The sequence below is a fragment of the Geotrypetes seraphini genome, chromosome 1 (assembly GCF_902459505.1).
Source record: "Geotrypetes seraphini chromosome 1, aGeoSer1.1, whole genome shotgun sequence".
Classification (NCBI taxonomy): domain Eukaryota; kingdom Metazoa; phylum Chordata; class Amphibia; order Gymnophiona; family Dermophiidae; genus Geotrypetes; species Geotrypetes seraphini.
Genome location: NC_047084.1, coordinates 223,543,107 through 223,568,862, shown reverse-complemented (window position 1 = coordinate 223,568,862; position 25,756 = coordinate 223,543,107). Strand labels below are relative to the sequence as shown.

General features: G+C 41.2%; 1 protein-coding gene across 2 annotated transcripts in view; it reads left to right on the top strand.

The window, feature by feature from the left end:
• The first annotated feature begins 4,937 nt into the window (after positions 1-4,937).
• RHOH (ras homolog family member H) overlaps positions 4,938-25,756 on the top strand; it is a 46,934-nt gene continuing 26,115 nt past the window's right edge. For both annotated transcript variants that reach the window (XM_033947051.1, XM_033947041.1), the window contains exon 1: positions 4,938-5,158. The gene's annotated coding sequence lies outside the window, so the exon portion shown is untranslated. The remainder of the gene's footprint in view (positions 5,159-25,756) is intronic.

Below are 25,756 nucleotides of genomic sequence, written 5' to 3'. Positions count from 1 at the left end.
CAGTATCAGAAAATTCAGTTTTGCTAAAGATCCAGTCTCTAATATAATGCTCAGAGATTGGGTAAACCCAAGTCATCATCTCTCCTAGAGAATTGTAAATGCTGTACTGTTATACATGGTTTCTTAGAACCCCATATAAACTTTCAAATAAGAGTATTATAATGCTTCAAATCAGAGGGTTTAGAATGACTGGTAAATGTTTGAGGGGATTCTTCCCCACTAAAACAGGGGTAAGGATTGCCCGCTAGTACACAATGCTTTGGAGTTTTTAATAACTAAGAAATATTGCAGTCTTACAAATGAGACACAGTTTTTTAAGGGATACATTAGTTCAAGATATTTAAATTGGTCTCCCGCCCACTTAGGAGAAAAAAGTACCCTGCTAATGTTTATCCAGATGCATAGTTAAACACAGTGAATCAGATTTATCTGTGCGATGACCCCTCTGAAAAATGCCCCCCCTGTGAAAACAGTCACAAGTGTGGAAGATTTTTCAAGAGGCCACAAAGGTTTCAGTCTTAGGCTAGGAGAGGAGTTGGAGAGCCTTTTTTCCCTGCTTCCATTAGATCTCATGCATATTCATTTCCCAAGGGAGGAGCCCGAGGTATCTGAGCTAATCAGGGCCTTAGGCCCCTCCCTGTGCCTCACATGAGGCACCGGGAAGGGGCCTAAGGCCCAGTGTTGTCATGGACGAGCCAGACCAGGAGGTGTTTTCGGTACCTCCTGCTCCCAACGTCAAAGATACGGGGCCTGGAGGGGGAGGGGGCCTCCAACGGCAGGAGGGAGTGGGCATCCCTCCTGCCATTTTTTTCAGGGAGTGGGTGGGTGCCTTCGGTGCAGGAGGGAGTGGACATCTCTCCTGCCTTTTTCTTTGGGATGGAGGGAGGAGGTCCTTCATAGCATTTGGAAGATCATCATTAGATCAGAATTTAAGAATTAGACAAGTAAACTCCCCCTTTTATTAAGGCGCATTAGGGTTTGTTTTATTTTAATCGCTGGTCACTGTGATAAAAGCTCCAATGTTCATAAGAATTCTATGAGCGTTGGAGCTTTTACGGCAGTGACCTGCAATTTAAAAAACCTCTAATGCGGCTTGATAAAAGGGGGGGGAGGGGGTAATTCTTTTGTAAATAGATTCCATATCTTTTCTAATTTAGCAATTTTACCTTTGATTAAATAAGTTAATTTCTTCATTGCTGTTGTACCCTAAACTTGTTCTTCTTTAGTGGGTACTCTTTCATTTCTAAACATAGCTATCAAGAAAAGAAATTCAGCTAAAGAATTGTATTCATTAGTAGAGTAAGATAGCATCATAATAAAACAATTTCTTCTGTCCTGTCTTGTCTTGATAGGCTTTTATTTAAAATTAGTGACAGTTAATAAATCCCAATTTATAAATATTCTCATCAAGATCTTAATCTGTGAGCTAACTCTCTCTCTCTCTCTCTCTATATATATATATATAAAAAAGAGCATTTTAAGGAATATTGTTCCACGTATTCTGCCCTGCTAAATAAGAATACTGTATCTCCAGTAAATCACATTTCAAGGAATGCAAACTTTTCTAAGCATTCCTTTGCCAACCTGACAATAGATTTTGTTTCCAAAGGGGTTTAAAAAAATACACACAAAGTTGGCAGAGGAATGTTAGAAAAGTTAATTTGTCTAGAAAGGCACTGCAGATAGTGTTCTTGTGTAGCAGGGCAGTATTGCTAAAAAGTCTTTCATGTTCCTATTAAAATATTTTTTTCCATGCTGACTTGTATTTATGATTGAATGAGAATCTTTAATAGTTGCATGTAATGATTGATATAATTGGGAAATCAACATGCTGGTTTATATTTTCCAAATAATCCTTTTCCAGAATTGAATAGGGAATGCAAGATGTTGAGTCTTATTTGTTTTGTGTGTAGAAAAATGTCTTATTTGAAAGTACTGATAAAAGGAAAAAAGATGTACTCATAATTGCTTCATAATTACTTTGAGCCTTTATGTGTTGATTAAAGCATAGGAAATATTATTAATTTGCTAATTCTTAATCAGCATAAAATGCCTTGTCCCTATTTCTGTCAGTGTTTTGCGAGAAGGATGTATAGGAAAAAAGGGAATAAAGCTTGAATCTCAATAATTCTAATTTACCTCAAATTGTAATGGGTTTGAGGAAGGGATGGTCTGACCATTTCACTACCACTGTAGTGTCAATATTAAATATTCCATTTCTCAGTGTACACGGAATCAATATTTGAGTTCCTAATCTTACCCAGTGAATTCTTTCATTTCATCCATAAAGGTGAGGTACATATATATTTGTTGTTATGCTTAATTCACCCATTGTTCTTGGAAACGTTGTTGCTTTGACTTTTGAATTGAGTTTTCCTTGCCAAATAAATGTTGCGAAAAATTTCCTGACTTCTTTAAAGAAATATCTTTGAAGGCAGAACAGTAAGAGTGTAAAAAGAAATGACAACGGTAGAAAAATGACCATTTAAAGGGAGTGCATTTTTCTCCTGCAATCCAAGTTGTTGATTAATAACCAAACACAAAGCAGCCTGCATTTACTAAGCTGCGATAGAGTTTTTAGCGCACGCAAGATTTTAGCGTGTGCTAAACCCACGCTATGCGGCTAGAACTAACGCCAGCTCAATGCTGGCATTAAGGACTAGTGCGTGTGGCAATTCAGTGGACGCTAAAACCGCTATTGCAGCTTAGTAAAAGGAGCTCTTAGTCTTTAGCCTGGGTACTATAATCATTATGGAATTCAATCGATAACAGAAGTGCAACATAGCTAGAGAAATTTTGGAAGATACAAGCTTTGAAGGACTTCTCAGGTCCCTTACTCATTCAGAGGAATGATTCTATTACTTCTCATAAAATGATAACATGCAACAGAGATGAACTGAAGGCAAACTTGCAGCATCAGAGTAAGAACAAGGTAACTTGGAAACTTCAACTGCTCAGAAATATAGAAATGGAAAAAAAGGATGGTGGATAAGGACCATATGGGCTATCCTATACTAATGATTAAGCTCTACAACCCCTACCTATCAGAGATCCTATGTGCTTCTCCTATGCTTTCTTGAATTCAGATAACAACCCTCATCTTCACCAGAAGGCCATTCCATGCATCCATCATCCTTGCTGTAAAGAAGTATCCTATGCCCTCTTGTTCTAGAGCTTTCTCTTGTGAATTTATATTTTAGAGGTACTTAAATGACGATATCTCCTCTATCTCACCTTCTTCCATAGAATACACATTTAGGACTTTATCCCTATATGACAAAGCACTTAGACACACAAAGTACCTTAGAAACCTATGATTCTTTGTGTGTCTAAGTGCGTTGAAAATGAGCCCCATAGTGTGCAGAATTGTACACAATATTGAAAATATATTTCAGCAGAGATTTATACAGTGGTACTATCCTCCATTTTCCTGCTGGTCATTCCTCTATGTACCCAAGCATCCTTTCGGCTTTTGCTGTCCCCATATCTACCTGTTTAAGCCACCTTAAAATTGTCACATTTTATCATCCTCAGATCTAATCTTTCACGCATTGAACTTTGTCTCCTGCTCCTTTTGTACTGCTCCCTTGGGTTTCTGTACCCCAAATACTCGACCCTGTATTACAGTATTAACTCTTAGCTGCCACACTATACACTATTCTTTAAGTTTTGTTAGATCACCTCTCATTTTTGGACACCTTCTAGAATATCCACATAAATCTTTTTTTTTTTTTTCCCAAAATAGCACTTGCAGAAATGTTGGAAAGAATCGGGCCAATCCATGTGGTAAGCTACTGGTAATGTGGTGTTACAAGATGGGCACAGACTGGCACAATACTTCTAAGGAAAGAATAAATGCTGAAGTTTCTGGTCTACAGCATATCTGAACAGATCAGGGAAATGAGTTAGTCTTTTTTTTAATCTTACTGTACATCACTGAGCCACAAGAATCTTATGGCTGCTTCTGATGGTTCGTGGCCTACTGTTATCTTGTGGTCAGAGCAGAAAGTCACCAGTGGCTGGGAATATAATAATTGCTCTTTACTAAAACCACAAATTCGGGCTCACAACTCATACTGGGCAGCTCCTACGTAAGAGCTCAAGGCATGTCAAACGCCTACTCCCAAACCTGCAGATCATCAGATTCCTACTCCAAACCTCACTACGTGTACAGTACCTACTGTAAAGTGCATACAACTTCCAATCTAATGCTCTGTGTTCACATAATTTCCAAAATTTGGCACATATTTCTAATTATTATCCAGTCTTTATATAATTCTTAATCCTGAGCCCATTGCACACACAGATTCTAATCTAAAACTCATTGCACAGGCAGTTTTTAATCCATAGTTTTAAGAATTTAAAACCAAACAAATAAATAAACATACAGCACTGAATCCAGAGGTTGCAACATTTTTAGATCCTAATCCAGAGATTTCATCAAACTAGAGTTTGCAGCAGGTACAACTTGTAATGGAGCCCACTGCATATCTCACAGGATAGATATTAGTGCATATACAGCTCAGGTCAGAGTGTGCAACACAGGCAGCTATGGATAATTTTGGAGACAAAAGCACATTGAAGCATTGCTTACTTCTCACCTAGCAGCTGGAAGCATGTACACACACACACACTCCTATTTATCCTGTGTTACCAGTACTTTGAAGAACATGGAGAAAAAAGTACATTTTCAGCTGAGCTCCAGACTTAGCTGCTTTCTCTTCTTCTCAGTGACTAAACCTACGGTCCTCGGCTGGATCCTATGCACATATGTTAATGTGTAAAATAAACAGAACAGGTTGTCATGAAGCAACATACATAAAGTGACGGGAGTGGGGGAGGGGGGAGAGAGAGCAGTATGTGCAAACCACAGCCTGCAGTGAGTGCTACAGACTGACTTGCCTGTCTCTGACTTCCTTTCCTCCTTATAGCTCCACACACACTCGTCCTCTGCCATCAAAAAACAACTGAGAAAACGGCAGTGAGGGACACATCTGCTCATCTTCTTCTCTTCTTCAAAACACATGAAGTGTGCCTTTAAGTCTGGAAAGAATGGGCAGAAAGGAATAACAGCAGGAGCTGGGTGCTTTCTTCTTGGCAAGGAGGACAGGATTTCTGTGGTTCCGAAATGTTATTGGACTCATATCTTCAGCCTCAGGTAACTTTGGTAAACTTGCCTTTTTCAAAAAGTGGTTTTTGATGTCTCCACCATGAACAATAATTTCTTGTAATCCTCTAATGGTAACTCACACATAGGGCATGAAATAGCTCTTTGAAAGCAATAAGCATCTCACTGTGTGAAGTGAAAGATAATTTTTATTCTTCCAGTATAGGTAATTTATGTGAACTCTAGAAAACAAACTTTCAAATAATCTATCAAATATATCTGAAAAGGTTTAATTTGAATTCTGACAAAATTCATTATTGAAATGTGATTTGAATATCTGAGGTGTTTCCAGCCTTCTTTAGCTTGGAGAAAATTTTAGAAAGGAAGCAAGGAAAAGACCTTTCTTTAAAATGTGTTTCTGTGTTTAACCTTCATAAGGTAACCCCCCCCCCCAAAAAAAAAAAAGAAAAAACAAAGATCCACAAAAACAACAAAAACTAAAGTGTGGGATTTTACTCAAATATTAAAACCCAGTGGAGGAGAAAAGGGCAAGACGAGCTGGACATTTCTGGCTTATAAACTCCTTTTTTCATTCAGAGTGAAGTGCACTAATGATTTGAGCATACTGGAATAATTTTTGATTCATGTCTATTTTTTTTATTGGACCACAAAGAAATTCAGCTTCATTGGAATAATGTAATACATGAAGCATAGATCAGTAGTTTTAAATCCCTACCAAATGTGTCCCACAGACTGGCCTGGTTTTCAGGGTAAACAAAATTTGTAATCGATTATGCAGATTAACTCGGTGGCCCTTATTAAATTTTAGCACACGCTAATGGACATTAGTGTGTGCTAAATGCCACATGGCCCATAGCAAATGCTGCATATGCAAATATTGTCCTTGAATATTCTTTGTGGAATATTCTGAAAAACCAGATCTATGAAGGCTGGAATTGACAATTTCTGGAGTTAGTGCAGGTTGGATTTTCCAGTCTGGCCCTCTGAAAAATTCTCTGTTGTCTGGTCTGTAAAGATGAAGAAGAATTAGAGCAACCGAGAGTATGTGTGAGTCTGTGTCTGTGCATCTGATTTCTACCCTAGAAAATACCAGGAAATCTGTTGTGAAATTCCCAGGCACAATTTACGAAGAAAGAATTGTAAATAAGTTCTAAAAAATCATTTTAAATCGCCGTACTTTTTCCCACTTATTCAATATTTCCCAAATCCAAAACCTGGGATTTTAGTTTTCGCTTTTTATAATAGATAAAAACTGGGAGCCATTTTGACTGAGTTGATAATGATCTCGGTACTCAAAACATTTGTTTCCCTGAGGGAGCACATTGAATGGAGGCCAAACCAATGGCCAGGGCCAGACTTAAAGATATGAACATTTGAATCTTGCTTTGGACATATGATAAGTTAAGCTGAGTTAACTCAACCCATGTGAAATGTATATGGATTCAGCTATTGTCAAAGAATCATTGAAATAAGATAAGTGCACTTTTTTGGGTAAATTTTGATTTTTTTTGATAATTGCATCATTCTTTTTTATTTATTTAAAAATTCATATACCCTACATTATCTATATGGTTTAAATAATCACAGTCATAAATGTTAGACAAACAAACATTTTAAATAGTTACTGTCAAAGCTATTGTCAAAGAATCATTGAAATAAGATAAGTGCACTTTTTTGGGTAAATTTTGATTTTTTTTGATAATTGCATCATTCTTTTTTATTTATTTAAAAATTCATATACCCTACATTATCTATATGGTTTAAATAATCACAGTCATAAATGTTAGACAAACAAACATTTTAAATAGTTACAAAAACTATTCCATAAAATGTGATCATTAATCAGGTAATACATTAGCAGGTACTTAAATTATGTAATCATTTTTTGGAGTGAGGCAAGGATGAAAAAAAGCCACTTGAATCTAAGTAGCTGTTAGCTACATTGTAATGGAAGGCTAGGTTAAATGAGCCTCGCTCCTTAAAAGCAAAACAATTTCTTCATATGTAACATAGTAACATACCCCCTCTTCTACAAAGCTGCGGTAACGGCCCCGAAGCCCATAAAGATTTAAAGGGCTTCGGGGCCGTTACTGCGCAACTTTTGTAGAAGAGGGGTATAGTAAATGACAGCAGATAAAGATCCGAATGGTCCATCTAGTCTGCCCAACTGTACATGCTCCATATATTAATCATTTAATTTAAGTGGTCTTTTTTTCTTAGATATTTCTGGGCCAGAAACCCAGAGCTCTGCCCGGTAGTGTGCTTAGATTCTATCTACTGGAGTCTCTGCCATATGGTATTTATCTGCCTTCATTTTTCTATCTAGTCTGCCTAACCATGCCATCCACTATCCACGCCTCTCCCATAGAAACCCAATGGACTTGACATAAGATTTCTTGAATTCAGATACACTGCTATTAGGTGCCTAAATTGATGCACCTAGCTGAGCTAGGCACCTAACAATTTTTTTAAATTGGCTCAGCCAGCTCTGTTAATTAAGAACATAAGAATTGCCGCTGCTGGGTCAGACCAATGGTCCATCATGCCCAGCAGTCCGCTCACGCGGTGGCCCTCTTGTAAAAGACCAGCGCCCTAACTGAGACTAGCCCTATCAGCGTACGTTCTTGTTTTGGGTAGGCGCTTAACTTGGTAGGTGCCATGTAGGCGTTTACACCAAGGCACCTACCCAAACAGTAGACTTGGTTTAGGGCACAGCTTGGAAGTGGAATGAGTTAGGTGCCAGTATTATAGGCCAAGAAAACCCTGGCCAAATATACCAGTGCCTAAGTTAGAGAAGCCTACTGGTACTGGTTAGATGCTGCTAGGCACGGTTCTATAAATGGCACCTAACTTTGAATGATATGCGGTAGGTGCTGTTTTTAATGGTGCCTACCAATTAGGCACTGTTTATAGAATCAGGCCCTTTATCTCTGCCACCTCCACTGGGAGGCCATTTCAAGCATTTACGACCCTTTCCATGAAAAAGTATTTTCTGAGGTTACTTCTGAATCTATCCTCTTTCACCTTCATCCTTTGCATAAGAACATAAGAATTGCCTTACTGTGACAGTCCGAAGGTCCATCAGGCCCAGTATTCTGTTTCCAACAGTGGCCAGCCCAGGTCCCAAGTACTTAGCTAGATCCCAAGTAGTAAAACAGATTTTATGCTGCTGATCCTAGGAATAAGCAGTGAATTTCCTCAAGTCATCTCAATAATGGCCTATGGACTTCTCTTTTAGAAAATTATCCAAGTCTTTTTTAAACCCTGCTAATCTGATTTTACCATATTCTCCGGCAAGAAATATTTTCTCTGGTTTGTTTTAAATCTATTACTTAGTAGCTTCATCGCATGCTCCCTAGTCCTAGTATTTTTAGAAAGAATGAACAAATGATTCACATCTACTCTTTCCACTCTACTCAGTATTTTATAGATCTCTATCATATCCTCCCTGAGCCATCTCTTCTCCAAGCTGAGGAGACCTAGCCACTTTAGCCTTTCCTCATTTTTGTCACCCTTCTCTATACCTTTTCTAATTCTGTTATATCTTTTTTGAGATATGGCGACCAGAACTGCACACATGGTTTGAGGTGCGGCTGTACAATAGAGCGATACAAGGGCATTATAACATTTTCATCTTTGTTTTTCATAACTGTCCTGATAATTCTTAACATTCTATTTGCTTTCTTAGCTACTGCTGCACATTGAGCTGAGGGTTTCAATGTATCCTCAGCAATGATACCTAGCTCCTTTTCCTGGATAGTGACTCCTAACATAGAACTCAGCATCATGTAGCTTTAGTTTGGGTTCCACTTCCCTACATGCATCACTTTGCACTTGCTCGCATTAAATGTCATCCGCCATTTTGATACCCAGTCTTCTAGTTTCACAAGGTCCTCTTGCAATTTTTTACAATCCACTTGCAATTTAATAACTTGGAACTCTGTCATCAGCAAATTTAATTATTTCACTAGTTATTCCCATCTCTAGATCATTGATAAATATGTTAAAAAGCAGTGGTCCTAGCACAGACCCATGAGGAACCCCACTATTTACCCTTCTCCACTGAGAGTTTTCTGTCAATTGAAAGAGACTCACCTCAAGCGCATTTATGCCATCCAGATATTTAAATGTCTCTATAATATCTCTGCTCTTCTGCCACCAACCATTTTAGTAGCCTTCCTCTGGATTTACTCCATCCTGAATATATTTTTGAAGGTACAGTTTCAATAATTCTAAACAATATTCTAAATGTGGTCTCACCAGGAGCTTACCTAAGATGGCAGCTTGAAGCTATCACCAAGACGCCATTGACATTTCCTCCTTGTTTTTACCTATGGTAAAAAGGAAGTCTAAGACCTGGGTTCTACCGGATGAATCGACTTCCATGACTGGACCAATGGACATCATTGTGGAGCATAGCTCCCAAATTCAACAACCGGAGGGAATTTCAGCTAGAGGAAGCACTCAGGCTGAGACGTGTGAGTACTCCTTTGAAGTGCCACCCTATCTCTGGAGGAGTGGAGCCCACTGACTCGTCCTGTGGCTATGGAGGCTATGCAGAGGGCTGAACTGGTCCGGGATGCTTCCCTGTTGACCCAACAGAATGGAAGGTCCGTTTCTGAATCGGGACAAGAGGAACTGTCAGCACAATTGGTGGAGGAACTGAAACAATTGATAATCAGATACAGTTATTTTCTTCCCGTTGCACAATGGTGCTCTCAGAGAATTTAGAACTAAAAAATAGAATATCAACTTTGGAAAACAAATCCTTAGATTCTGAGACCAGATTGAATCATTGGAAACACAAGCTTTGACATGGGCAAAAGACAGTGGGAATCTCCACTTTAAACCAGAAATACTGGAAAATGCTATCAGAAGGTGCAATCTCAGGATCATAAACTTTCCAAAAGTTTTTTCAGTTACAGCTCAAGATATGTTCAAAATATACTTGACAGAGATTTTGAAAGTACCAGAGGCTTCATATCCACCTTTCTCAAAAATCTATTGCCTGCCTAGGTTTTTACTCAGAGTCCTAATCAGCAGAATTTATCTGCAGATAGTTTGGACTTAACTAATTTCCTAGAGAGGTCTTTTGGTGCAGTTCGCTATTGATTATGATAGAGAATGGTTGCTTAAAATGGTTTTTTGGGGGGTTTTTTTTAGCATAGAAATGTTCCCTTTATGATGTATAAAGTAAGAATGTATCCGAATGTATCTAGACCTATACAGAAGAGAAGAAAATAATTTATTTTATTGAGACCACAGGTAGTGCAGTTAGGAGCTACCTTCATTTTGCATTATCCCTGTATGTGCGTAATGATTTATATGGAGAATAGATATGTTTTCTATGAGCCGTAGCAGCTGTCCAAATTTATTTCTTCTAAAGGACAAAGATTAAGCACTCCGTGAAAATTGATTTCAAGCACTCTGCTTTGTGAGAATTGTTTGGGGGCTTTCTAGCTGCATCTTTGTTTTCCATTCTTTTATTGTCCTTGTTTTTTTCTTATTTCAGTCTATTTCTTTCAGCTCCGTCCCCCCTATACTGTAGACTAACTTTACTTTGTAATATTTAGATTGTGGCTTTAAGAAAGAATATCTTGTTACAAATACTATTTCTGTTTACATTGTATGTTTTCTTTTTGACTTTTATTATTGTCAAAGGTAAAATTGCATACATAAAATAATAATAAATGTGATCTCACCAGAGTCTTTTACAGGGACATAAAAACCCTTTTTCTGCAGACCATTCCTCTCCCTATGCACCAAAGCATCTTTCTAGTTTGGCCACTTTAACATCATCGCATACTATCACATTCAAGTCCCACTCCTCTTTTGTGCACAAAAGTTTTTCACCCCATGGGATAGCGTTCCTTCCAGCTTTTGCAGCCCAAATACATGACCTTGCATTTCAAAGCATTAAGTCTTAGCTGCCAAATTCTGGACCATTCCTTAAGCTTTGTGAAGTCCTTCCTCATGTTATCCACACCATCAGGGGTGACTACTCTATTGCAAATTTTGATATCGTCTGCAAAGAGGCATTTCGTACCAGATAGCCCTTCAGCAATTTCACTTTCAAAAATGTTAAAAAGAACTTGCCCAAGGACTGAACTTTGTGGCACACCACTGGTAACATCCTCTTCCTCAGAGCGATCTCCATTGACCACTACCCTCTGTCGCCTTTCAGTCAACGAGTTCTTCACTGAGTCTGTCACTTTGGGGCCCATACTGAGGGCATCCAATTTATTTATTAGAAGTCTGTGTGGAACATTGTCAAAGGCTTTACTAAAATCTAAATACACCCCATTTCGTGTATCCTCTAACCAATTCTCTGCTCAGACAGTCGGAGATTGAACAGATTTGTCTGATAAGATTTGCCTCTAGTGAATTCATGTTGCTTTGAGTTCTGTAATCCATTGGATTCCAGAAACTTCACTATTCTCTGTTTCAAAAGTGTTCCCATTAATCTACTTACCACAGATGTCAGACTTACTGGCCTACAGTTCCCTACCTCTTCCTTACTTCCACTTTTATAGAGAGGGACCACATCCACTTTTGCCAATTCTCTGGTACCACTCCTGACTCTAGAGAAGCATTGAAAAGGTCAGCCAGCGGAGCCACCAGAACTTCCCTAAGTCCCTTTAGTACCCTCAGATGTATGCCATATGGCCCCATTGCTTTGTCCACCTTTAGTTTAACTACCTCCTCATCAGTCCTCTGAAAATTGTTCAGGATCTACCAGTTCCTATTTGTGTTTGTCTGCTGCAGTCTTTCTCCTGGTGCTTCAGCTGTGAACACAGAACAAGAATATTTAAGCAATTCAGCCTTATCTTTATCAACTTCTACATATTCCTGTCCTTCACTTTTTGAGTTTCACAATGTCACTTTGCACTTCCTCCTATTACTAACATATCTAAAAAAAAAAAAAAAAAAAAAAGTTCCGTCCCCCCATTTTATCATGTCGGCTATTTTTTTTTTCTCTACTTTAACTACTATTTTAATATGAAACCACTACACTAAAAATGTAACCAGGGTAGACTGACAGTGATCTGGGTGCCTGGACAATAAGGGTCATGGGCCTCTAACATACAGTATATTACTAGTTGTTACTGGTTAAGGGAGAGTGTTCCCTTACTGCTAAGGGCCCTACTGATAGATTGGCCAGTCTGCCTGTGAATGTAACACTTTCCTTGGACTAGGTGTTGCATTTTAAATGTTCATGATGCATCAAGAAACCGCCTTAAATGTGCAGATGTGGAAGGGCTAATGAGCAGGAGGCATTTCAGCCCTCCTTCCCCACAGTATATCAACCTCCCTTCTACCACATCAACCATTATCAATAACCTCATCTTCTGCACATCAATATCTTCCCCCAGCATAACAACCCACCTCTAACACCAACAAGATACCTCTTTCCCCTAGAGCAGGGGTAGGCAATTCCAGTCCTCGAGAGCCGGAGCCAGGTCAGGTTTTCAGGATATCCACAATAAATATGCATGAGATATATTTGCATCTCAAAGAGGCAGTGCATGCAAATCCATCTCATACATATTCATTGTGGATATCCTGAAAACCTGACCTGTCTCCGGCTCTCGAGGACCGGAATTGCCTACCCCTGCCCTAGAGCCTTCAAGTACCCATGTGTGTTATTAAAGTAACTTCTCAGTGGTGTGACCTGCTTTTCCAGTATAAGTCTTCACGTAACACTACTAAGTAGCACTTCATTATGTGATAGTAGTGAAGCACTGTCTAGCTGGCATCATTAACTGTTCAGAGGCAGGTGGGTTCTGACATCCCTGTTTATGTACCAATGTTGGGAGGAGATACTGGTATGGCATGGAGGATTAGGGTAGTGATGGTGGTAGAAGGGAGTTGAGATGAAATCCCACTCCTGACTGGATAACCAAAAAATGAGGAGAAAGCTACCAAAAATAATAATTATATCCCAGCAAAATAAATATAAAAATTAACAAATTACCAGGAAGATATAATGTAATAAACTTTATTGAAATATCAATCAAAAGGAAAACAAAACAGAAAACCCCTCCAGTGCTCGAACAGTCACCCCATTAAACCTTAAGGTGACTAAAAAACTCATCATTGCACCTGGAAAGACCTTCCTTTTAACTTTGAACTATTACAAAATAGTAAAAATAGAAAAAAATTGCTTATCTCTTGAAAGAATGGCAATTGTGGGAGTGGTAAGGAAAGTGGGAAAATCACATCACTAGAATAGTAGCAAAATCCATAAGTAGTATCCTTCAAGTCATAGAGTAACTTCCATTTTTCTATTTTATTTTTGATTGCTATTTTAATAAAGTTGTCATACACATTGGTGTGATAAACAGGCCTCCTTCACAGACGGATGAAATAGATAGAGATTTAATAGTAGACATTCAGAATATATCTAAAAAAGGAGAAGTTTTACTAATAGGTCATTTTAACATGCTGGATGTTGATTGGGGTATCCCTATTGCTGGGTCTTCTAGAAGTAGGGAGATTCTGGATTCTCTACAAGGAGAATTGTTCCAGCAGTTGGTAATGGAACCCATGCAGGATGGGGTCATACTGGACTTAATGCTTACAAATGGGGAAAGTGTTTACAGTGGGTGATCATTTGTTATCCAGTGATCACTGCTTGGTATGGTTTAATATTAAGTTGGGTATAGAGAAGGCTCTTTCAAAAGCAAAGGTTCTAGACTTAAAAAAAAACTTTGTTCGGATGGGGGTTTACATCAAGGAATTGTTGTGTGGAAGGGAATGTCTAGAATAGGGGTGTCAAAGTCCCTCCTCGAGGGCCGCAATCCAGTCGGGTTTTCAGGATTTCCCCAATGAATATACATGAGATTTTTTTGCATGCATTGCTTTCATTGTATGCTAATAGATCTCATGCATATTCATTGGGGAAAACCTGACTGGATTGCAGCCCTCGAGGAAGGACTTTGACACCCCTGCTCTAGAAGGAGTGCAAATGTGGTGTAGCAAAACTGAAAGGTGCAATCTTAAGGGCGAGAAACCTTTTTGTGAGGCAAGTAAGTAAAAGTAAGAGGAAAAGAAGACCACTTTGGTTCTCAAAAATAGTAGCTGAAAGAGGAAGACAGGCAAAAATATCTGGAAAAGTTAAGAGAGGCTGGTCGTGTAGTTAGGAAAGCAAAGATGCAAATGGAAGAAAAAATAGCTGACATGATAAAACGGGGAGACAAGACATTTTTTAGATATATTAGTGATAGGAAGAAGTGCAAAAGTGGAATTTTGAGACTCAAAGGTGAAGAGGAGGAATATGTAGAAGCCGTTAAAGAAAAGGCCAAATTGCTTAACAAATGTGTTCACGGCTGAAGCACTGGGAGTGGGACCACAGAAGACAAACATGAATAGGGATGAAGGAGTAATAGACTCTGATCAATTTTCAGAGGGCTATGTTTGTGAGGAGCTAGCTAAAATAAAGGTAGATAAAGCAATGGACCTGGATGGTGTACATCTGAGGGTGCTGAAGGAATATAGGGAAGTTCTGGTAGCTCCACTGACTGACCTTTTCAATGAGTCTCTAGAGTTGGGAGTGGTACCAGAAGACTGGAGAAGGGCGGATGTGGTTCCTCTCCACAAAAGTGGAAGTAAGGAAGAAGTAGGGAATTACATGGCAGTAAGTCTGATTTCTGTGGTAAGAAAATTAATGGAAATGCTTTTAAAACAGAGAATGGTGAAGTTTCTGTAATCCTGTGGATTACAGGACTGGAGGCAACATAGATTCACTAGAGGTATTTCTAATCAATTTCTTTGACTGGGTAACCAGAGAATTGGATATAGAATGTGCGCTAGATGTGGTGTATTTAGATTTTAGCAAAGCCTTTGGAACACTGTCACATAGATGTCTGATAAATAAACCGAGTGCCCTTGGGATGGGTCCCAAAGTGACTGGCTGGGTCTGGAACTGGGTTGAGTGGGCTGGGTTGAGTGGAAGGCAACAGAGGGTAGTGATCAATGGAGATCGCTCTGAGGAAAGGGATGCTACCAGTGGTGTGCCTCACGGTTCTGTTCTTGGGCCTGTTCTTTTTAACATTTTTATACATGATATTGCTTAAGGGTTGTCGGGCAAGATTTGCCTCTTTGCGAATGATACCAAAATCTGCATTAGAGTAGACACACTGGATGGTGTGAATAACATGAAGAAAGACCTGATGAAGCTTGAAGAATGGTCTGAAATTTGGCAGCTAAAATTTAATGCTAAGAAATGCAAGGTCATGCATTTGGCTACAAAAACCAAAGGGAGCGGTACAGTTTAGGGGGGGTGAAGAACTTATGTGCGTGACGGAAGAACGGAATTTGGGTGTGATTGTATGTGATGATCTTAAGGTGGCCAAACAGGTTGAAAAGGTGACAGTGAAAGCTAGAAGAATGCTAGATTGCATAGGGAGAGGTATGGCCAGTAGGAAAAAGGAGATATTGATGCCTCTGTATAAGACTCTGGTGAGACCTCATTTAGAATATTGTGTACAATTCTGGAGGCTGCACCTTCAAAAAGATATAAAAAGGATGGAGTTGGTCCAGAGGAAGGTTATTAAAATGGTATGTGGTCTTCGTGATAAGACATATGGGTACAGACTTAAAGACTTAAAGATCTCAATCTGTATACTTTGGAGGAAAGGCGGGAAAGGGTAGATATGATAGAGATGTTTAAATACCTACGTAGTCAAGTCTCTTTCATTTGAAAGGAAACTCTACAATGAGAGAGCATAGGATGAAGTTAAGAGGTGATAGGCTCCAGAGTAATCTGAGGAAATACTTTTTTACGGAAAGGGTGGTAGATGCGTGGAACAGTCTCCCGGAAGAGGTGGTGGAAACAGACTGTGTCTGAATTCAAGAGGGCCTGGGATAGGCACGTGAGATCTCTCAGAGAGAGAAAGAGATAATGGTTACTATGGATGGGCAGACTAGATGGGCCATTTGGCCTTTATCTGCAGTCATGTTTCTATAATGCTCGTATATTTCTGGTAATTTGTTGATTCTTGACTTTGGACCAATTATCAGATGGGATTTCACAGCAGCTTCAGGGAAACTTGACATTGTTGATCCTGCGTCGCTGAGGATCATTTTGACTGTGTATGCCAGGGGTAGGGAACTCCGGTCCTTGAGAGCCATATTCCAGTCGAGTTTTCAGGATTTCACCAATGAATATGCATGAGATCTATTTGCATGCACTGCTTTCAATGCATATTAATTGGAGAAATCCTGAAAATCCGACTGGAATATGGTTCTCGAGGACCGGAGTTCTCTACCCTGGTGTATGCAGTAAAATGAAGTTTACTGCAGACAGAGCATAGGTGATCGGAAGGAAGGACAATCAGTAGAGGTTACCAGTCATTTGATACTATCTCTTGATTGTCGTTCCTTCCAGACACACCTGTTCTTTCAGTGAGATATACATGTGTGAAGGGATTTTTCCTGTTTCTTTTGTTAAATGTGGACAGACCAAAGACCTTGGTCTTCACAAGGACATCTGGAAGCTCTCTTCCAGCACCCCTCGCCATTGAAAATGTAAAAATTTACATGATTTGCTCTCTAAGAATATTAGGAGCTATTATTGATGACCAACTGACTTTCCAAACATATATTGCATCCATAACTCAAAGATGTTTCTTTAAAACATCATATTTTAACCTAAAAGCCCAATGAAAATTGCTCCACTCTCTGGTCTTAAGGCAATTAAATTATTGCAGTATCTTGTTTGCAGGCTTTTTAACTGTAGATAAAATGATAACAAGTAATCCAAAATATCACAGTTAAGATGATGATAGAAGCCAAACTCTGGGATCATGTCATCCCCCTGGCCTCTGCTTAAACAAGAACTTTAAGTATCCCCTAAATAAAATCACATGTGTCAAATGCAAGACCCGCGCACCTGTCCAGAGCTCTATTCCACCCTCCTGTGGGATCCAGTACTTACTTACCTTGCTAGCTCCCCAAAAGCACTGCACATGTTCACTGTCGGGGCCATGGGCAACGTTACAAACATGCTGCCTTCACAAGCCCCAGAAGCCTTTCCTCTGCTCTTTGCCTGCGTTTTTAGGTAAGCGCTTCATTTTCTTCATTAAGGATGTGCTCCTTACTAGGGCTTGTGCGCATTTTATGTTCTTTTTTGGAGGTTAGTAGTATTTCTAAAGTTAATCACACGCTAGCTTGTCACAAGATGCTTTTAGTTTTCTTTCCGTTCTGTCTCCCCTATCGTTTTGCTTATACAGGGCCGGTGGACCTCTAGTCTCTTGATAGTTTCCCTCCCATCAGGTAGCGTGTTACATTATATATATTTTTAAATTTTGAATTTGTAGTCCCCTAACAGTTTCTCTCTCATCGGATAGTGAGTTTCACTTTCTTATGGGCTTTTGTCTTTAGCATTTTTGCTTCATCTTCTCTCTAGGGATTTATATCAAATTCTCTCCCATTGGGTAGCCTGTTATATTTTGTAATATTCTCTTATTATTTAGTTTGTAGTTACCTGACTGGTTCTCTCCCATCGGGTAGTGTATTTTTAGTTTTTGACTTGTTTACTCTGGGGATTTTAGATAGTTCCTTGCTGATATTTCTTTCATTGTATTTTCATGTTTTGCCCTTTTCTGCTTCCCTTTCATTAGCAGCACAGGCATGAAGGGATGGCATGGGAGAATAGAGTTCTGTACATATGAACAGGCCCAGATGAGTGGGACAGGCTGGAGGGGGAGAGATTGACCTGTGGGGAGCTAGTCAGAGCAACTGCTGGAGTTTGTTTGGGAAATGTTAAAAAGAGAAGGGAGGAAGAAATAATGGGTCTAAAAACAGAGGAGATGGAGAGAGATGGTGGACAATGGGATTTAGGGAGGGAAGGAACAGAAAGGGAGAAAAGTTGGACACAAATTGGGAAGAAAAAGGGAGAGCTGGTGGACCCTGTGGTGGTGGGGAAGGAGGGAGAGATACTGGATGAAATGGTAGTTGAGAAAAGGAGAGATGGTGGATCTGGAATTGGTGGGGTCTGTCGCTGCAGCTGTGGGGATGGAGATGAAAAAAGAAAAGATGCCATACCTCCGGGGGAGGGAAGGGAAATGGAAGGGGAGAACAGAGATGGAAGATGGATGGTTAGCACAGAGAAAGAAAGAAACGACAAATGAGCAGGAGACCCTGGCAAGCGAGTTATCAGAAGACAACCAGAGCATGGGACTAACATGATTTCAATAATGACCAGACAACAAAAGGTAGAAACAGTGGTGTACCTAGCATATGACACCCATCATTTTTTGACACCCCCATCTGTACAAAAAACATGATTTTAAGTAACAAGCCACACGTCACACATGAGTACCTAGGAAAAGGCAGCATCTTACATACTGCAGTGAGCAGTACAACAACATCAATACACCCACTGTAAAACTAAACAAGCCAGACTAGTACAGATCAATCTTAACAGAAAACCATGTCTTTCGAACACACAGAAAACCATGTCTTTCGAACACACAGAAAACACCTTCGCCTAGTATGGAATATGTAATCACAAACTAACTCTTCCCTCTTTTACAAAACTGTAGTGTGGATTTTAGCCACAGTGGTAACAGCTCTAACGCTCATAGAATTCTGAGCATCAGAGCTGCTACCACCAAGGCTGATGCTAAAAAACGCTCCACAGTTTTGTAAAAGGGGGGATAAAATAGAAATACATAGACAAAGGTTAAATTGAACCAGTAAGAAGCTGGACTCTGCATACAGTGCACCACAGAAACAGTGACACATGTCTCCTAAAGCAATAAATAAATAGAATTTTTTTTTTCTACCTTTGTCTTCTGTGGTTTCTGCTTTCCTCATCTTCTTGTAACTCTCTTCCTTCCATCCACTGTCTGCCGTCTCTCTTTCCCTATATGGCATCTTCTCTCCTTCTATGCCCCTTCCAGAAATTGTATGCCTCCCCCTTCCATCTCTCCTTTCACCCCCATTGGTCTGGCATCTCTCTCCTCCTCCTTCCCTTTTCCACACCTCTCCTCTGCAATCCCTTTTCCTTTTCAATTTATTTTCTGCATCTGTCTAGATTACGTTCTTATTACCCTCTCATCAATGTCCTTTTTTACTGTCTACCTAAAGCTTGCCACCTCTTTCCCTCACCCCTCCAGTGTTTCCCTAACTCAATCCTTTTCTCCCCATCATGTGCCCCCCATCAAGTGCCCTCCTTTTATTTATCCCCTCCTTCCATCATGCACTTCCATCCAGCGTCTGCTCCCCTCTTTCTCTCCTCCCATTTCCTACCTGCATTTGCTCCCTTAACTCTTCCATCTGCACTTCCATCTACCATAGGCTCCCCACTACCATCCAATGGCTGCCCTTTCTCTCTCCATCCACCCCTCTTCAATTAGCATCTGCCCCCTTTCTTTCCCTCCAATATCCTTCCCCCTTATGTCTCTCCCCTTTCTCTGTACATCAATTCCATCAGCACCACCCTTCCATACCACCCTGTCCCCTTTCTTTCCGTCCACCACTCTTCCTGCTCCTTTCTCTCCCTTCATGCAGCAAGGTCCCATGATGACTGTAGCTGCCGGCTGCCAGTGCACCCCACTCCGACGTACTTGCTCTGGAGCGGACTCGGCAGCCGCATGCTGGAAGGTCTCGCGATGACTCGTCTGCTGGCTCTGCTCCAGAAGAAGTAAGTTATGTCGGAGGGGGTGGACCCGGCAGATGCAGGGAGTTGTGGCAAAGTCCCGCAATGACTGCGTCTCCCGAGTCCACCCCCTCCGACGTAACTTACTTCTTCCGAAGCAGAGCCGGCAGATGAGTCATCGCGGGACCTTCCTGCACCTCAGCACGGCTGTCGACTCTGCTGCAGAGAAAGTAAGTCAGAGGTAACATGACCATTTATTTTTTTCATCAAAAGGGGATATCTATTAATTGACTGTGTATCCTTTCTTTCATTTTTTTTCTGCACTCATGCCCAACAATTGTCCCTTTCTATTCCCTCCCTCCTTCCTTCCCATGTCCTTAGTGCCCCCAGTGCCTCCTTCCCGTGTCCTTAGTGTCCCCAGTACCTCCTTCTCATGTCCTTAGTGCCCCCGTCTTGTGTCCTTAGTGCCCCAGTGCCTCCTTCTCATGTCCTTAGTGCCCCCAGTGCCTCCGTCCTGTGTCCATGGTGCCCCCAGTGCCTCCTTCCTTTGTTCATGGTGCCCCCAGTGCCTCCTTCCCGTGTCTTTAGTACTCCCAATGTCTCCTTCTTATGCCCCCCCACTGCCTTCCAGATTTTGTTCACCTCCAAAGCCAGCCTGCCTGCCTACCTATCTTCCCACCTCCCTGCCATGCTAAAGCCAGCTAGCTTGCCTGCCTACATCCTTCTCTCCCTGTCGCGGGAAAAAAAGTGCCTCTCTCCTTCCTTTCCCCCGGTCTGCGCCAATGCAATCTTACCTCCCCATTGCTACTGCTAATCGCCGCCGACAATACGTCTTCTTTCCGACGTCAATTCTGACATCGAAGAGGATGTTCCAGGCCAGCCAATCACTGCCTGGCTGGATGGGAACGTCCTCTCCGACATCAGAATTGACGTCGGAAAGAAGATGTATTGTCAGCGGCGATTAGCAGCAGCAACGGGGAGGTAAGATTGCAGCGATGTGGATCGGGGGAAAGGAAGGAGAGAGACGCTTTTTTTTCCCCGCAGCAGGGAGAGAAGGATGTAGGCAGGCAAGCTTGCTGGCTTTAGCGCAGCAGGGAGGGAGGGAGATAGGTAGGCAGGCAGACAGGCTGGCTTTGGGGATGGACAAAATCTGGAAGGCAGTGGGGGCACATAAGAAGGAGACACTGGGAGCACTAAGGACACGGGAAGGAGGCACTGGGGACACCATGGACACAGGAAGGAGGCACTGGGGGCATAAGACGCACCTGACCATAAGACGCAACCTAGATTTAGAGGAGGAAAACAAGAAAAAAAACCATTCTGAACAAAATTCTCCCTGCCAGGCTCTGTACCCAACTCCATACTCCTTGAAGCACCCTGTCCCCCCTCCCTGCCAGGCTCTGTACCCTGTACTCCCTCTGGTGGTCTAGTGGTAGGCAGGGGCAGGGCACAGGGCAGGCACGCCTAGTGACAGGCAGGCTGACCCCATACCCCTTACGTACCCTAAATCATCCCCCCATATCCCCCAGTACCTTAAATCATCCCCCTACGTACCCCCCAGTACCTTTTTTAATCATACCTCCTGTACTTTTTAAAATCCCTCCTTCCCTCCCTAGACAGCTAACCTGGTATTTTAAACATCTCCCCACCCTCGGTACCTTTTAAAATCCCTCCCTCCATCCCTAGATGGCTATCCTGGTATTTTAAACATCCCCTCACCCCCCCCCGGTACCTTGATGCAATCCTGGTGGTCCAGCACTGCATCGGCAGCCTCCCCTGCTGGACAGCCGCCCGAGTCCCCATCTGCCGCGGCAGTAATAGGCAGGTGTGAGCCCCGAGCGTGCCTGCCTGGTCTCATGCTGCCCAAATGGTGTCAGCTCGGTCCAGCGCTGCATCGTCAGGCTCCCCCAGCTGCGCCGGAAGTGAAAGCCAGACGCGAGCCACGAGCACGCCTGCCTGGTCCCGCGCCACTGCTCGAATGGTGCCGTCAACTCCTGTGAGTCTCGCGAGAACCAACAGCACCATTTGGCCGGCGGCACAGGACCAGGCAGGCGCGAGCCCCAAGCGCGGACGGAGGAAAGGAAGGGCAGTAGAACCCGGACCTGGCACCTGGCTGGCTGTGCACCCCCAAGCCATGCACCCGAGGCAGACCGCCCCCCCTTGGTACGCCACTGGGTAGAAAAAATAATTTTATTTTCTGTTTTGTGAAATTTGTATCCTGCCAGAGCTGGTGTTAGACAACAAGCGTGAACTAGGACCTAAGAGAGGAAAAGTCTTTTTTGTTTGTTTATTTTGTTTACACCACAGCGCCTGTGTGGGTAGAAGAGGGCAAAGGGGGTGAAGAGGCTATAATAGGGATGAAGAGGCTATAAAATAAACCCACCAGGATGTTTGAAAAACAAAAACAAAAACCAAAACACCCAATTGGGCAGGAAAATCGAATTGAATTGAAAAATCGATTCAATAGGCTGAATCGAATCGAAAATTTTTTTTCTGAATCGGGCAGCACTATTGTCCATTCATCCCCTGATGAAAGCATCTACGGATGTCGAAACTGGGATCCTAGTTGGAACAGTCTAGACATTCCTAGACTTAGCCTACTCTTACATCACAGGTTTTGGATCTCTTTACGAGACTTTATATCCAAGATGGACATTAGGATATAGACTTTGCTCATAGTATATGACTTGCAATGATTTGTACTATATCAGTACAGAGATATCTAGAAGTTCTGTTAGTTCTGGAGAAAACTGATATTTTTATAGGCTGTAATTTATAGATTTATACTGTATATGAGGACGGAATATCCAAGGCCCCGAAGATTCAACATCTGACTTTGGTGTAGTGAGCTCCGCTATCATTTGTGTGTACGCAATGTGGGTTTTTGGGGGGAGAGGGCATGAAGGAATACTTTGTTCTGTAGCAATGAATTAAATGTATAAAGGAAGTGCCTTGTTGTGTGATGTTTGGGGAAGGGAAAAGAATCCCTCATAATTGTTTGAAATTCCAAACAACAAAAAACCTCTGACCATTTCCCTTACCCCCCTCCCCCGAGAAAACCAGAGAGACTGCAAAATAGATTTATGTATACAGGTATATCACATACAATTGTACATACTGATTTCCAAAAGCCAGTACTTAACATGTGGAGATCCACACCACAGAAAGATTTCCAAGGGTATAGTTTGGGTGGGACTAAAATCTACACGTGTATTCCCCCTGAAAAATTTTATTTGGGTTTTACATCAGTTCAAAGGTACAGATAAGTTTTTTTAAAAAAATGCTTGTTTCAGCCAAGACTGTATCTGAAGCATTAAGGGAGCCAGTCTCCTTAATCATATGTAGTTTATTTCTGCTTTCAAAAATGAAACCAAGTTAAAATCATGTCCTCACTATTTAGGGGTATAATTATCAACAGGACTACTGCTGTGTTATTTTACTGTTAATTCCATTTATTAGTAACTAGGTCTAATTTAATAAAATGGGACCTGGGGTAAAATAGCACAAGTTAGTAGTAATATAGCATGTCTTATTGGTAGCCCACGCTGGTAACAGAATCTCTTAGACATGCAGATTTGTAAAATGCTGGCCAAGGGGGCTTAGCTACGATTGAGCGAGCCCAGCAAAATGCCCAAGGCTACCCAATGATAGGGGTCGCCTGCAGCTAAACCTTTCCTTCTACGTGCTGAGGTCCAGCACCTCCCTGCCCTCTGCGCTTATCTACGTATCCGCCTGCCAGGTCCTCCACAGCTAAAGCATCAGAGACAGTGCTAAAGGCTACCTCTGCTGCAGCTGTTGGTGGGATATGGCAAAGGAAAGGTCTCACCGGCCAGCGAGGTAGACTTTAACACTGTCTCTGCTGCTGTAGCTGTGGAGGACCTGGAGGGCGGGTAAGAAGGAGGGCTGCTGGTAGAGCCCCATCTCTGGTCCCCCACCCAGGACCTATTGAGTCCCAGCTATGCCACTGGCTGGCAGCTATGCATGGAAGTGGGGCTACTCACATGTTGGAGTTGTGAAATCGATACCTCCGCATGTAAGCTGCCAGGTCCATGTTGTTTCTGCTGCACATGCTGGAAAATGCATGTACTCCTCAATGTATTTTAGGAAAAGCTCTGCTTAGCAGAGCTTTTTGTAAAATACCACCTCAAGTGAGCATGCCCAGACATGGAAATCTCAATTCCGGTCTTTACATTCTATGCAAAATGGGGCTCCAGACATACTTACATATGTGCTTCACATAGGCATTCCCTGTGGCATAGGTTGAAAGGAAATATGTATACATGTAGTTTACAACATTTTCAGGTACACATGTAGAGTCCAAGCACATATTTCCTGCAAAGCTGGAGCAAGTGTAAATGTGTGCATCAGTATTTGCACTTTACTGGGGCTGGTTCTGGGAGCCTGTTTTAGAAAGGCACATAGGCACCTACTGTATGTTGCTTTTATAAAATAGATTTACAGAGCAGGGGTAGATTCAAGAAAGTACACCAAAATTTGGTGTGAAAAATATGGGCACTAAGTACCTTTTCTACAATAGCAATTGTGCATAAAATTACCATTATAGAACAGATTGTAAGTCAGAATGTGTGTGCCGAACTTTTCAAAAGCTGGAGGATATAGTCACTCCTAAAACTGAGAATTGCACACCCTTCATCATGACAAAGCTCCATGTCACACATCGCTTCTGGTATGGCAAGTTCTGTCAAATAAAAATATTACAGTGTTTCCTCATCCACCTTATTCACTGGATCTGGAACTGTGCGACTTTTGGCTCTTCCCCAAAGTCAAAATGACCATGAAAGGTAAACATTTTGAATTGTTCAACATCTATGTCTACTCTGAAACTTTTCCATCTATCCCCCTTTGAAACATTATATACGGTACATATGCAGATGACATCTTTGTCCTTCTTGAGAGAGATTTGAAACTCACTAAACTCGCTGAGAATATAATAACGTGTATAATGAAACTTCAATCTTGGGCCCATACTGTACAAATGAAGCTGAATGAATCCAAAACAAAACTACTCTGGCTTGGCCCAAAATTAGATCAGCTACCTTCATTCATTTCATTGCCTTCTGGATCCTCACTGCAGATTGAATTCTCAAGTAAAGTTTTGAGTGTCATTATAGATTCAACACTTTCATTCAATGACCATCTGAATTCTCTGGTAAAAAAAATGTTTTTTTAGCCTCCATATGCTGAGGAAAGTGAAATCCTGTTTCCAACATTTTGCTGTTCTTGTACAATCAATCATTCTTTCAAGGTTGGACTATTGTAATTCAGTCTATTTAAATCTAACCAAGAAAAGTCTCCAAAGACTTCAGCAGGTAAAGAATACTGCGGTTAGGTTGATCTTTCCAAAAAGCAAATTTGACCATGTTTTCCTGCTTTTGGTAAAACTTCACTGGTTCCCAGTAATCTCTAGGGTTTGCTTCAAATGTGCCTGCCTAACATTTAAGATCTTACACTGCATTCTTCCTCCTTTAATTCCTCTATTTTGGAATTCTGTGAGACCTAATATTACCAGATCTCTCCAAAAGCTTAAATTATCTTTCCCTTCGTTAAAAGGCATTATCTATATTGGAAAATTAGGGAAATCTCTTTACTTTAAAATTACTGAGCTTTGGAATAATTTTCCTGTCCAGCTTCTTAACTTGGGCTCTTTTCAATTATTTCTACAACATCTGAAAACTTAGCTATTTTCAAAAATGTAAATTTCACTGCTCTCTTTATAATCACTAATTCTTATTATATTTTCCTCTCTCTAAATTTTTTGTAAACTGTGCCAAGCTCTATCTTTATAAAGAAGATGCGGTATATATGTATAAGGTTTAGTTTAGTGGACAATTTCCTGGAGGAAAAGTCCATAGTCTGTTATTGAGAAAGACATGGGTAAGCCATTGCTTGCCCTGGATCGGTAGCATGGAATGTTGCTACTCTTTGGGTTTTGGCCAGGTACTAGTGACCTGGATTGCCACCTTGAGAATGGGCTACTGGGCTTGATGGACCATTGGTCTGAC